Source organism: Phyllobates terribilis, unplaced genomic scaffold (assembly GCF_046119375.1).
Source record: "Phyllobates terribilis strain yellow unplaced genomic scaffold, ASM4611937v1 Scaffold_3__8_contigs__length_932513732, whole genome shotgun sequence".
Classification (NCBI taxonomy): domain Eukaryota; kingdom Metazoa; phylum Chordata; class Amphibia; order Anura; family Dendrobatidae; genus Phyllobates; species Phyllobates terribilis.
This window is the reverse complement of record NW_027362763.1, coordinates 819,013,718-819,027,789: the sequence shown is the minus strand read 5'-3', so window position 1 is coordinate 819,027,789 and position 14,072 is coordinate 819,013,718.

Sequence of the window (14,072 nt, the reverse complement as noted above, 5' to 3'; positions counted from 1 at the left end):
GTGATGCTTTGTCCCGGAGCTTTCCTGGTGGTGGTGAACATGAGAACCCTGTCCCAACATTACAGAAAGGGGTAGTCATTTTGGCACTGTATTCTGAACTGGAGGGTGAGGTGTTGGAGGCTCAGGGGGACACTCCTGCCTCCTGCGCTTCAGGAAGGTTATTTGTACCATTAAATCTGCACCACAAAGTAATTAAAGAGCATTATAACTCTGTGCTTTCTGGGCATCCAGGTGGTAAGGCAACCGCGGACCTCCTCTCTCATCGTTATTGGTGGCCGGGGTTACATCAGGATGTGATTGAACACGTAGCTGCTTGTAGTATTTCCGCGCGTTCTAAGGTTTCGCATACCCGTCCATCTGGTACTTTTCTTCCGCTACCTATCCCTAGTAGGTCATGGACACACTTGTCCATGGATTTTATTACTGACCTACCAGTTTCTGCAGTCAAAACGGTGGTTTTGGAGGTAATAGATAGGTTCAGTAAAATGATTCCCTTTGTCACATTGCCTGCACTTCCAAATGCCAAGACAGATGTTCATAAATGAGATTGTGAAGCTTCACGGGGTTCCCTCCGATGTGGTGTCAGATTGGGGGACCCAGTTTGTTTCCAAGTTCTGAAAGGCATTCTGTTCTCGACTGGGGGTGCAGCTGTCCTTTTCTTCTGCCTTTCACCCTCAGTCGAATGGTCAGAGCGAGCGTGTCAATCAGAATTTGGAGACCTACTTCAGGTGTTTCATCTCCGAAAATCAGGAGGATTGGGCATCTTACTTACCGCTGGCAGAATTTGCCATTAATAATCATCGTCAAGAATCCGCTGGCAGGTCACCGTTCTTCGGTGCATACGTTTATCACCCACAGTTTGGTACCTTTAGTGGGGGAGGAGCTTCAGGAGTTCCTGAGGTGGAATGGTATGCTTTGTCGCTTTCCTCGGTATGGCAGGGTGTTCTGAGTAATTTAAAGATCATGGGAGACAGGTATAAACGTATGGCTAACAGAAAATGCTTGCCAGGTCTGGACCTGAATGTAAATAACCTTGCGTGGTTGTCTACCAGGAATATAAGATTGAAAGTTCCTTCTTGGAAACTGGGACTTAGGTTTATTGGTCCCTATAAAATAAACCGCCATCATTAACCCAGCAGCGTTTCGTCTTGAAGTTCCTCAGGCCCTTAAGGTCCACAATGTGTTCTACAGGCCCTTACTCAAAAAGTATATGGAACCTCTTGAGCCCTCACCTCTACCACCGCCCCCAGTAATAGTTGATGGTAATCTGTGTTGCACAGCTTCTGGATACCCACAGTTGCAGTAGAAACTTCACAGAGCAGAGTACTTGGGATAACAAGGTATTACTTCTCAGAACATGAGGTAAAGGAAAAAACGCACAGTCACACAGTACTGCACCAGGAAGTAAGAACAAAACAGAAAATACAAGAGAGATTTTTTTTCTTTTTACAATACAGTAAACAAGGAAACTTTACACAACATCGCCATCTACTGTCAGATCAGCATAAAGTCCTCCTTCACACAAACAAAGAAGTCCACAACTGTTGCATATACCAACAATCTGGAGTTTCAAATTTCAAGGATTGTACATTCTTGTCTCCAACGTCATTCTCTACAATACTTGGTGCACTGGAAAGGCTATGGTCCAGAGGAGAGTATGTGGGTTTCAGCGTCAGAGGTGAACGCTCCCAGGTTGGTTCGATCATTCCACACCTCTTATCCTGAGAAACCCGGTCCTGAGTGTCCGGAGGCCACTCGTAGAGGAAGGGGTACTGTCACGGGTGTGTCAGAGGTGACAGACAGTCGCCCTACAGTTGTTCGCAGGAGATCTCTACATTTGGCATTATACACATTTTCTTGAGGTTTTCTCTAGGACCCAGCGGCTACCTGGCCTGGGTGTATAAATACCTTCTGTGTTTCAGAGGGAGTTGCCGGCGATATTCATTACTCCTAGTGAAGACTTCAGCAACAGCAGTACTTCCTCTTCTCTGGTGTTTGAGGACATGTGCATATTTGTTTGGAGTCATCTAAAAGCTAAGCAATTTGCCCTGTTTGTCCCTCCTTTTAGTCTTTTGAGTTCAGTGGAGATCGGCTAGTGCTCATCTCCTACCTTCCCTAGCCTGAGTCTAACGCAAGGGAAAGACAGGGCGAGGAACGCGTGCGGCAATTGGTTAAGAGCCAATACAGGGTGGATAGTTGAGGCTGGGTGACACTAGACCAGACTAGGAGGTCTCCACTCCCCCCTTTCCCTAGTGTCTGGGCTCCCTTTCCCTCTTCCCTCTGTTTTGCACTAAGTCTTTCCCACACCTTGCGTGACACTGGGTTAGTTGAGCTCCAATCAGCTCCCTGATCCAATGTACAGAGATGTACTCATGCTGCTGATGTCACTGCAGCGCGATGAGGTCAACTCATCACCCTACTGATGTCATTGCAGAGCACCATGAAGAAGGAAAAGCCAAATCCTGCAGCAGGTAATGACTCATAGAGACAAATATACTCGGGGGTGCCTTGGTATGGAGAATGGGGTGGGGGCCTTGGTATGGTGAATGTGATGGTCCTTAGTATGGAGAATGGGGTGAGGGGCTTAGTATGAGAATAGGGAGGAGGGCTCGATAATAGAGAAAGGGTAGCATGAGGGTGTTCGCTATGGAGAAGGGGTAGCATGAGGGGGCTCAGTATGGAGAAGGGGTAACATGGGAGGCTCATAAAAGAAAATGAGATAGCATGGGCAGGCTCAGCATGAAGAATGGGGTAGTGTGGGGGCCTCAATGTGGAGAATAATGTAGCATGAGGGGCTTGGTAAGGAGAATAGAGTAGCATGGGGGCTTGGTATGGAGAAGAGGTAGTATGAGATGAGAAAGCTTGATATGGAGAAGGTATATCATAGTGGGGTTTGTCATGGAGAATGTGGTAGCATGGGGAGGCTTGGCATGAAGAATGGGGTAGCATGAGGGGGCTCGGTAAGGAGTATAGAGTTGCATGATGGGGCTCGTTATGATAAATGGGGTAGCATGGGGCCTCGGTATGGAGACTGGGATAGCATGAGGGAGTTCTGTATGGAAAATGGGGTAGCAGGGGTAGTATTCAGGTGGCATTATAATGACAATGTCATTTTTAATGGTACTATTTCTGGAAAAATCATCATGGAGTCAGGTACTTATATCTAATGTGCATTTACATTGGTCAGTTTCAGCCTTTAAATGATCGCTGATCTGCTATATGAAGCCAATCGGCAGTCCCATAATAACCTGTTTAGACAGGATGTCATTTTGCTTTCATGTGCACAGAACGAATATTAACATGATCATCCTGTGCACAAAGAAAAGCACTCTTCTCAGCAGTACATGTGTACAAAGGACATTTAAACGGAGTGGTTCACTCCCAAAATGCCAATTAATTTGCTTACACATTTCTATTGGAGACATAGCCCAGGTTATAATTTATTATTTCATGTTTTAGATGCAAATGAGGGCTCTTATGTGCACCCTTGGCTTGGCTAATTATGTCTTCTTAGATCATTACACCCTACCATTTTCAAATTAAAGTCAGTCCCTTTTCTTGATTGACAGAGTTCCATTGGTAATGCTGCAATATTGTACTCATTAATGTGCAGAAACTCTGAATAATATCCTTTGCTTCTATGATCAAAAAGTAGAATAAATAAAGTCCACGTCTCCTTTATACACGGAAAGCAGGGGCGTACATAGAAGTCATGGGGCCCCATAGCAGAAGCTCTAATTGGGCCCCCCCCCCTACAAAAAATAAATATTTGTCTATGTCACAGAAGAGCAGCTCTCATAACTTTCCAGCCTTTAGGCTGTGTGCACACAATGCGTTTTTAATGCGTTTCCGCAGCGTTTTTGCAGCTGCGGAAACGCTGCGGAAACACATTAAAAACGCATGGTAGAAGGGCAGCAATGTTCCCAATGATAATCCGCATGTGCTGTACCCATGCTGCGGATTTTTCTGCAGCGTTTATGCTGCGCTCAAAAATCCGCAGCATGTCCATTAATTTTTCGGAAACGCGGCGTTTTTGCCGCCATTGACTTGCATTAGAACGCGCCAATACCGCAAGACTGCATTTGTACTTGCGTTATTGGCGCATTCTAATGTGCGGATGGTACCCGGGTGTGGAGGAGAGGAGACTCTCCTCCACACCCAGGTACCATTAAAAAGCTGTAAAAACAAGAATAAAATAAAAAATAAGATATATTCACCTTCCGACGGCCCCCGGTCTCCTTCCCTCTGCTTGCGTGCAAGACTGAAGAGTGAGAAATGCAGCAGCTACTGGTACATTTCCCCATCCTCGTATGTGTGGCCCCCTCAATCCCACAATCCCTGGTATGTGTGGCCCCCACAATCCCTGGTATGTGTAGCCTCCTCAATCCCCCAATCCCTGGTATGTGTGGCCCCCTCAATCCCACAATCCCTGGTATGTGTGACCCCCTCAATCCCACAATCCCTGGTTTGTGTGACCCCCTCAATCCCACAATCCCTGGTATGTGTGGCCCCCTCAATCCCACAATCCCTGGTATGTGTGGCCCCCTCAATCCCACAATCCCTGGTATGTGTCGCCTCCTCAATCCCCCAATCCTGGTAAATGTGGCCTCCTCAATCCCCAAATCCTGGTACATGTGGCCTCCTCAATCTCCAAATCCTGGTACGTGTGGCCTCCTCAATCCCCAAATCCTGGTACGTGTGGCCTCCTCAATCCCCAAATCCTGGTATGTGTGGCCTCCTCAATCCCCAAATCCTGGTATGTGTGGCCTCCTCAATCCCCAAATCCTGGTATGTGTGGCCTCCTCAATCCCCAAATCCTGGTATGTGTGGCCTCCTCAATCCCCAAATCCTGGCATGTGTGGCCTCCTCAATCCATGTATCCTGGTATGTGTGGCCTCCTCAACCCCTCAATCACTGCACACATAAAACAATAAACACTTATACTCACCTTCCTTCCTCACCTCTGCTCCAGCAGCTCATGTCGGCATCTGAGCTGCGCGCGCTCTCAGAAGCTGAGGTGAGCTGCTGCTGCTGCTGGCACATTCACTCCTCTCCACGCCGAGACTATGGGCGTGGAGAAGCTTGAATATGCTTTCTCTTTAGCGGCGGGCAGGCACTGACAGCAGGAGCCGGGGCTCAGCGCTCCTCCGTGCCCGCTACTAAAGAGAATGAATATTCCGTCTTCTCCACGCCCATGGGAGTGGAGAAGAGGGAATATTCATGTACCTTTAGCAGCGGGCACACGTGGTAGCTGCAGCAGCGGCTACTGTGTGTGCTCCGCTCCTCCACTGCCGCAACCCGCTCCTCTGCCGCTGCAACCTCCTACTTACCTATCCTCCTCGCTCCCACGCTGCTTGGGGCCCTCACGGGCCCCCTCCAGCCACGCGCCCCATAGCAGTGGCGTAGTCTGCCGCCATTGGCGGTACGCCACTGACAGAAACTGTACATGTGACTACTCCATGCTTCAGAGAGACGAACCCTTTGAATATTTACTCCTCTAATAAGCTCACGTTTATTACGTTTTCTCGAATCAGATTGATATATTGGGTTGTGCACGCGTCTTCTTGTGCAAAGTGGCTTCGGAGATAAGTGGCAGTTATTTCAGAGGCCATGGACTAACACCCGTCTTCTTCTCTTTTCACACAGGTACATGCTCTTCTCCTGCACAATTCCTCTGCCTGCTGTATATGCCGCCATCTAATGCTCTGCTCTCCTGATTCAACTCACTGGTAGAATTCTCTGCTTGATATTTCTACTTTATCTGTCCCATTCCACTCAATACTCACATATGTCTGTCCTATCCCCACTGTAGATTTTATCTGATGTTTAGAGGTGCCAAACTGCAGAGCCTACAGAGTCCTAGCTCTGTGTTTGATCACCCAGCCATCTCCTGGTGAGATGACCAGCTGCTAATTTAGCCACAAGCAGCTCCCACAATGCCCCTCACCTGATGGTTTAGTGTGCCCTCTATATTTAGAAGATCTTTAAGGGGTGCACACGTGCTGGGTTGTGCACCGTCTTCTTGTGCAAAGTGGCTTCGGAGATAAGTGGCAGTTATTTCAGAGGCAGTTAGTCAGGGCAGGAGTCAGGTAACCAACACTTTGACCACTTACTCTCTTTTAACTATGTTTCTGTTAGCTCTCACTTTTTCCTCTATAGTCCTCCACTTTCTAGTAACCCCTCAAATCCCTACACCTAGTAAGAAACTCTTCATCTCTCCCTCCATCCTCCCCATTCATCTCACCTCCTCCTCCGAATTATTCCTCAAAATTCAATCCTGGATCTCCAAACACAGACAGCCACCTCATGCTCTCTCTTGCTCCCACCTGCTAACACCTTCTCTGCTCCTCCTCACTGCTGGAGATATCTCTCCAAATCCTGGTCCTCCTCGCCATATCCCCACAGTTACTTCTACCTCCTATCCACGACCTTCCACAAACTGTCGCAACCCTTCTAACCTCATACCCATCCAACTAATCCCCACTTCCTTAGTTGCTCTAACAGGAGCTCTATGGAACGCTCGCTCCGTCTGCAACAAACTTTCCTACATCCACGACCTTTTCATTACTAACAAACTTTCGTTCCTCGCCATCACCGAAACCTGGCTCACCCCCTCTAACACACCCACACCCCCCACCCCAATGGCAAACATGGCGGAGGCGTAGGTTTTCTCCTGTCAGATACCTGCGTTTTCACCCAAATATCACTGCCACCCTCTGTTATACTCCCCTCTTTTGAGGTGCACTGTGTGCGCATCTATTCCCCCTCTGACCTCTAACTGGCCGTCATTTACCGACCCCCAGGGCTAGCCACCACTTTCTTAGACCACTTCACCACCTGGCTGCTTCACTTCCTTTCCACTGACATCCCCACTATCATAATGGGTGACTTCAACATCCCCATTGACACTTCCCACTCATCTGTCTCTAAGCTCCTATTCCTCACTTCCTCCTTCGGCCTTGCTCAATGGTCTTCGGCAGCTACTCATAAAGATGGCCACACACTGGACCTCATCTTCACCCGCCTCTTTTCCCTATCTAACCTCTCTAACTCACCCCTCCCTCTCTCTGACCATAACCTCCTCACATTCTCTACCCTCTCCTGTCCAGGTGCACAATCCCCACTCCACAAACTTACACACGCTCGCAGAAATCTCAAACACCTTGACCTACACTCACTCTCTGAATCCCTCCTCCCTCTTGCAGACATAAATTCCTTACACAATGCAGATGTTGCTGCAGCTTCATATAACACCACATAACACCACAATAGCTGCAGCTCTCGACTCGATCGCCCCTCTCACACATACCAAATCTCGCACAATCAACAGGCAACCCTGGCACACCAAACTTACTAAAGAACTGCGACGGGCCTCCAGGGTTGCGGAGCAGAGATGGAAAAGGTCTCACTCCATCGAGCACTTCATCGCATTCAAACAATCCCTCACTATTTTCAAGTCCGCACTCACTACAGCAAAACAATCCTACTTCTCATCTCTCATATCCTCCCTATCTCACAACTAGAGATGAGCGGTGTTCGACTAGAACTGTTCGCCAATCTCAAATTTGAGCTGTTTTGGGCGGTATTGGACGAGCTCGAACGATTTGCAAAAAATTCGGCTGTTCGAGGTTATGTTCGATAACTGTTCGTGCACCAAAAGCGTGTCCTGCATGTCTGGCGCTATTTTTGAGCACCAATCATGCAGGGATTGTCTGCCACTCACTGTAATGCCACAGCCATGGTTGTTGTGGCATTACAGTGATTGCCCAAATCGATGGGAACAGTGCCCACAGTGAAACATGAAAAGCCGGCAATTCAGCAGCGGCATACACCGGTACCCGACAATTTAGAACAGAAAGAATAGAGAATCACACATAGATTAGATAGATAGAAACATGTCAGTCACATATATATGAAGTACAGTGACAGTGTTGCTTACTGTACTTGTCATTTAGTGTAAAGGATTTATTAAAAAAAATAATAGTGTTTTCATGCACCGTCTCTTTAAAAAAGCCGGCCGGCATTTCAGCAGCGATACCTGACAATTTAGAATAGAAGGAATAGAGAATCACAAATAGATTAGATAGATAGAAACATGTCAGTCACATATACAGTATATGAAGTACAGTGACAGTGTTGCTTACTGTACTTGTCATTTAGTGTAAAGGATTTATTAAAAAAAATAATAGTGTTTTCATGCACCATCTCTTTAAAAAAGCCGGCCGGCAATTCAGCAGCAGTACCCGACAATTTAGAATAGAAGGAATAGAGAATCACACATAGATTAGATAGATAGAAACATGTCAGTCACATATATATGAAGTACAGTGACAGTGTTGATTACTGTACCTGTCAAGTAGTGTTAAAATAAAGGATTTATTTAAAAAAAAATTGGCGTTTGGTTCCCCATAATTTTAGGCTCTAGCGGAGGTTAAGCAGACGGCTGGGGCAGATGTTTGAAGCCTGGGAAGGGGGTAATACCCACGGAGCTTCCCAGGCTACTAATATCAGCCCCCAGCTGAATACCTAGCCTTTACTAGCTATTAAAATGGGGGACCCCCCCAAAAAAATGACGTGGGGTTCCCCCTATTTTAATAGCTAGCAAAGGCTAGGCAGACAGCTGGGGGCTGATATTAATAGCCCAGGAAGGGTGCCATGAATATTGGCCCCCTCCCAGGCTAGAAACATCGGCCATCAGCCGTCCCAGAAATGGCGCATCCATAGGATGCGCCAATTCTGGCACTTAGCCTCGCTCTTCCCACTGCCCTGTAGCGGTGGCAGTGGGGTAATAGGGCTGGGGTTGATGTCAGCTTATAATGCCAGTTGACATCAAGCCCAGGTTAGTAATGGAGAGGCGTCTACAAGACACCCCCATTACTAACCCCATAGTCAAAGTTAAAAGAAAACACAAACACCCAGAATAAAGTCCTTTAATTGAAATAAAGACACAATACTTTATTGTTCTAAATTAAACCATACTTACCATCACGCCCATTCCAGCTGAAGCCAACGATCTCCTGCAATAAAAGTAAAATAATAAAGCAACATCATCCTTACCTTTCCATAGTTCCCACGACAGCTTCAGCTCTGCTACATCGAGATGACGGGCTGGACCGCAGCAGAACGCTGCCATTTAGCTTGCCATGCCGCACACACTGAGAAGCGCAGGCATGCTTGCGCTCCTCAGTGTCTCGCTGTGATGGCATAAAAATGAGACGAGTTCATGTCCAATGAACTTGGCTCACCTCAGACACGTCACTGACAGCGTGGGAAAATTCTCCTGCACTCAGCGCTTCAGCATGAGAATTCTCCCACGCTGTCAGTGACGTGCATGAGGTGAGCCGAGTTCATTGGACATGAACTCGGCTCATCTGGATGCCGTCACAGCGAGACACTGAGGAGCGCAAGAATGCCTGCGCTTCTCAGTGTCTGGGGGTTGACAGGCTGGATGGCAGCGTTCTGCTGCGGTCCAGCCTGTCATCTCGATGTAGCAGAGCTGAAGCTGTCGTGGGAACCATGGAAAGGTAAGGATGATTTTGCTTTATTGTTTTACTTTTATTGCAGGAGATCGTTGGCTTCAGCTGGAATGGGCGTGATGGTAAGTATGGTTTAATTTAGAACAATAAAGAATTGTGTGTTTATTTCAATTAAAGGACTTTTTTCTGGGTGTTGTGTTTTTTTTAAATACTTTACTAGAAATTCATGGTGGTCATGTCTAATATTGGCGTGACCCCATGAACTGGCCAGCTGATAATGCCAAGCTGGCCCTAACCCCTTTATTACCCAGTGAGCCACCGCACCAGGGCCCTGGATGAGTTGGGTACAGCGCCAGAAGATGGCGTTTCTATGAACGCGCGTTCATTTTCCGGGGTGGCTGCGGACTGCAATTTGCAGCGGGTGGGGCCCAGAAAGCTTGGGCCTCCCAGCGCTGCGGATTCCAGCCCCCAGCTGCCTAGTTGTACCTGGCTGGACACAAAAATAGGGCGAAGCCCCACGTATTTTTTTTTTAAATTATTTCATGAAATTCATGAAATAATTAAGAAAAAAAGGGCTTCCCTATATTGTTGTGTCCAGCCAGGTACAAATAGGCTGCTTGTGGTTGGGGGCTGCCCGTTCCTGCCTGCTGTACCTGGCTGGACACAAATATAGTGCGAAACCCCACGTCAATTTTTTTAAAATTATTTCATGAAACTAGATGGTGGCCCGATTCTAACGCATCGGGTATTCTAGAATATGTGTGTGGCAGACCGGGCGCAATCAGCAGAGCGGTGTTTAAATTTGGCGTCAAAATCACTGACTGGTCGCGGCCAGCAACCGCGACCAATCAGCAAAGCGGTGTTGAAATTTGGCGACTATATCGCTGATTGGTCACGGCCGGCGGTCGCGACTAATCAGCAGAGCGGGGTTTAAATTTTGCGCCAATAATGCTGATTGGTCGTGGCCAGCGAACGTGACCAATCAGCAAAGCGGTGTTTAAATTTGGCGCCAACAATGGTGATTGGTCACGGCCGCGACCATTCAGCAGAGCGGTGTTTAAATTTGGCGGCAATAATATTGATTAGTCGCGACCGGCAATTTGGAGCCAACAATGCTGATTAGTCGCGGCCGGCAACCGCGACCAATCAGCAGAGTGGGGTTTAAATTTGGCGCCAAAATCGCTGATTGGTGGCGGCCGGCGGCCGCGACCAATCAGCAGAGCCGGGTTTAAATTTGACGCCAATACTGCTGATTGGTCGCGGCCTGCAACCGTGTCCAGTCAGCCGAGCAGGGTTTAAATTTGGCGCCAATACTGCTGATTGGTCGCGGACGGCGATCGCGACTAATCAGCAGAGCGGTGTTTAAATTTTGCGGCAATATTGCTGATTGATCTCGGCCAGCGACCGCGATCAATCAGCAGAGCGGTGTTTAAATTTGGTGCCAATAATGCTGATTAGTCGCGGCTGGCATCCGCGACCAATCAGCAGAGCGGTGTTTAACTTTAGCGCCAAGATCACTGATTGGTCGCGTGCAGAGAGCGCGACCAATCAGCGAATCGTATTGGTGAGGACCGGTGAGCGCCACTGCCTGTGCGGATACTTCCGCTGCGAGAAGCCGGGAGATGAGCGACTGCTCGCAGCAGAAGTATCCCGACCCGCAGCGCCGTTCCCCGGTCCTCCCTTGACACCCTAGCCGCTGATGTCCCCACAGTATCCGCATGATGTTATAAAGATCCGGACATTTCTGTTAAAAATCGCTGATTGGTCGCTGGCGCTGTCCGCGACCAATCACCGATTTGGGCGCCAAATTTAAATATCGGCCGCGACCAATCACCGATCTTGGCTCCACATTTAAACACCGCTGTGCTGATTGGTTGCCGACGCTGGGCGCGACCAATCACCGATTTTGGCGCCACATTTAAATAGCGTCCGCGAAAAAATCAGTACAGCGGTGTTTAAATGTGGAGCCAAGATGGGTGATTGGTCGCGGCCGATATTTAAATTTGGCGCCCAAATCGGTGATTGGTCGCGGGCAGCGCCAGCGACCAATCAGCGATTTTTAACACAAATGTCTGGACCTTTGTAACACCATGCGGATACTGTGGGGACATCAGCGGCTAGGGTGTGAAGGGAGGACCGGGGAGCAGCGCTGCGGGTCGGGATACTTCTGCTGTGAGCCCCCGCTCATGTCCCTGGTTCTCGCAGTGGAAGTATCCGCACAGGCAGCGCCGCTGACATCCATGCAGCTAGGGTGTGAAGGGAGGACAGGGGAGCGGCGCTGACATCCAATTGGTCGCAGCCGCTATTTAAATGTGCCGCACAAATCGGTGATTGGTCGTGGTCTTGACCCGCGACCAATCACTGATCTTGCAGCCAAAGTTAAACACTACTGTGCTGATTGGTCGCGGACGCTGCCCGCGACCAATCACCGATTTGTGCGCCAAATTTAAATATCGGCCGCGACCAATCACCGATCTTGGCTCCACATTTAAACACCGCTGTGCTGATTGATCGCGGCCGATATTTAAATGTGGCGACCAAATCGGTGATTGGTCGCGGGCAGCGTACGCGACCAATCAGCACAGCGGTGTTTAACTTTTGCGGTAAGATCAGTGATTGGTCGGGTCCGAAGACCGCGAAAAATCATCGAATCGTCTTGGTGAGGACCGGGGAGCGGCGCTGCCTGTGCGGCTACTTCCGCTGCGAGAACCCGAGACATGAGCGGGCGCTCGCAGCAGAAGTATCTCGACCCGCAGCGCCGCTCCCCGGTCCTCCCTTCTGCATGGAGGTCAGCGACGCCGGCGGTCCTTCCGCTGCTACCGGCCGGGAGATGAGCGCCTCGCGTCGCTCATCTCCCGGCTGCATCTTCGTCCCGCAGATGGGTCCGGCGGTCGGGGTCCTTCTGCTGTTACCAGCCGGGAGATGAGCGTCTCGCGCTGCTCATCTCCTGGCTGCATTGCTGCTGAGCTCCTTCCCGCAGATGAGCCGCTAACGGCCGCCATCTTTTTTCAGAAATTCCGCGGCGCTGATTGGCCGCTGCCGGACCAATGAGCGACGTGGGATTTCCTGGACAAACAGACAGACAGACAGACAGACGGGATAAGACAATTATATAGCAGATAATTTTAAAAAAAAGGGCTTCTCTATATTGTTGTGTCCGGCCATATACAAATAGGCAGCTGGTGGTTGGGGGCTGCCCGTTCCTGCCTGCTGTACCTGGCTGGACACAAATATAGTGCGAAGCCCCACGTCAATTTTTTTTTAATTATTTCATGAATTTCCTGAAATAATTTAAAAAAATTGATGTGGGGCTTCGCACTATATTTGTGTCCAGCCAGGTACAGCAGGCAGGAACGGGCTGCCCCAAACCACCAGCTGCCTATTTGTACCTGGCCGGACACAACAATATAGGGAAGCCCTTTTTTTCTTAATTATTTCATGAATTTCATGAAATAATAAAAAAAAAAATACGTGGGGCTTCGCCCTATTTTTGTGTCCAGCCAGGTACAACTAGGCAGCTGGGGGCTGGAATCCGCAGCGCTGGGAGGCCCAAGCTTTCTGGGCCCCACCCACTGCAAATTGCAGTCCGCAGCCACCACGGAAAATGGCGCGTTCATAGAAGCGCCATCTTCTGGCGCTGTACCCAACTCATCCAGGGCCCTGGTGCGGTGGCTCACTGGGTAATAAAGGGGTTAGGGCCAGCTTGGTATTATCAGCTGGCCCTAAGCCCGAAATTCATGGGGTCACGCCAATATTAGACATGACCACCATGAATTTCTAGTAAAGTATTAAAAAAAAACACAACACCCAGAATAAAGTCCTTTAATTGAAATAAACACACAATTCTTTATTGTTCTAAATGAAACCATACTTACCATCACGCCCATTCCATCTGAAGCCAACGATCTCCTGCAATAAAAGTAAAATAATAAAGCAACATCATCCTTACCTTTCCATGGTTCCCAGGACAGCTTCAGCTCTGCTACATCGAGATGACAGGCTGGACCGCAGCAGAACGCTGCCATCCAGCCTGTCATCCCCCAGACACTGAGAAGCGCAGGCATACTTGCACTCCTCAGTGTCTCGCTGTGACGGCATCCAGATGAGACGAGTTCATGTCCAATGAACTCGGCTCACCTCATGCACGTCACTGACAGCGTGGGAAAATTCTCCTGCACTCAGCGCTTCAGCGTGAGAATTCTCCCACGCTGTCAGTGACGTACATGAGGTGAGCTGAGTTCATTGGATATGAGCTCACCTCATGCACGTCACTGACAGAGTGGGAAAATTCTCACGCTGAAGCGCTGAGTGCAGGAGAATTTTCCCACGCTGTCAGTGACGTGCATGAGGTGAGCTGAGTTCATTGTTGGCTCATCTGGATGCCGTCACAGCCAGACACTGAGGAGCGCAAGCATGCCTGCGCTTCTCAGTGTCTGCGGGATGACAGACTGGATAGCAGCTTTCTGCTGCGGTCCAGCCTGTCATCTCGATGTAGCACAGCTGGAGCTGTCGTGGGAACCATGGAAAGGTAAGGATGATGTTGCTTTATTATTTTACTTTTATTGCAGGAGATCGTTGGCTTCAGCTGGAATGGGC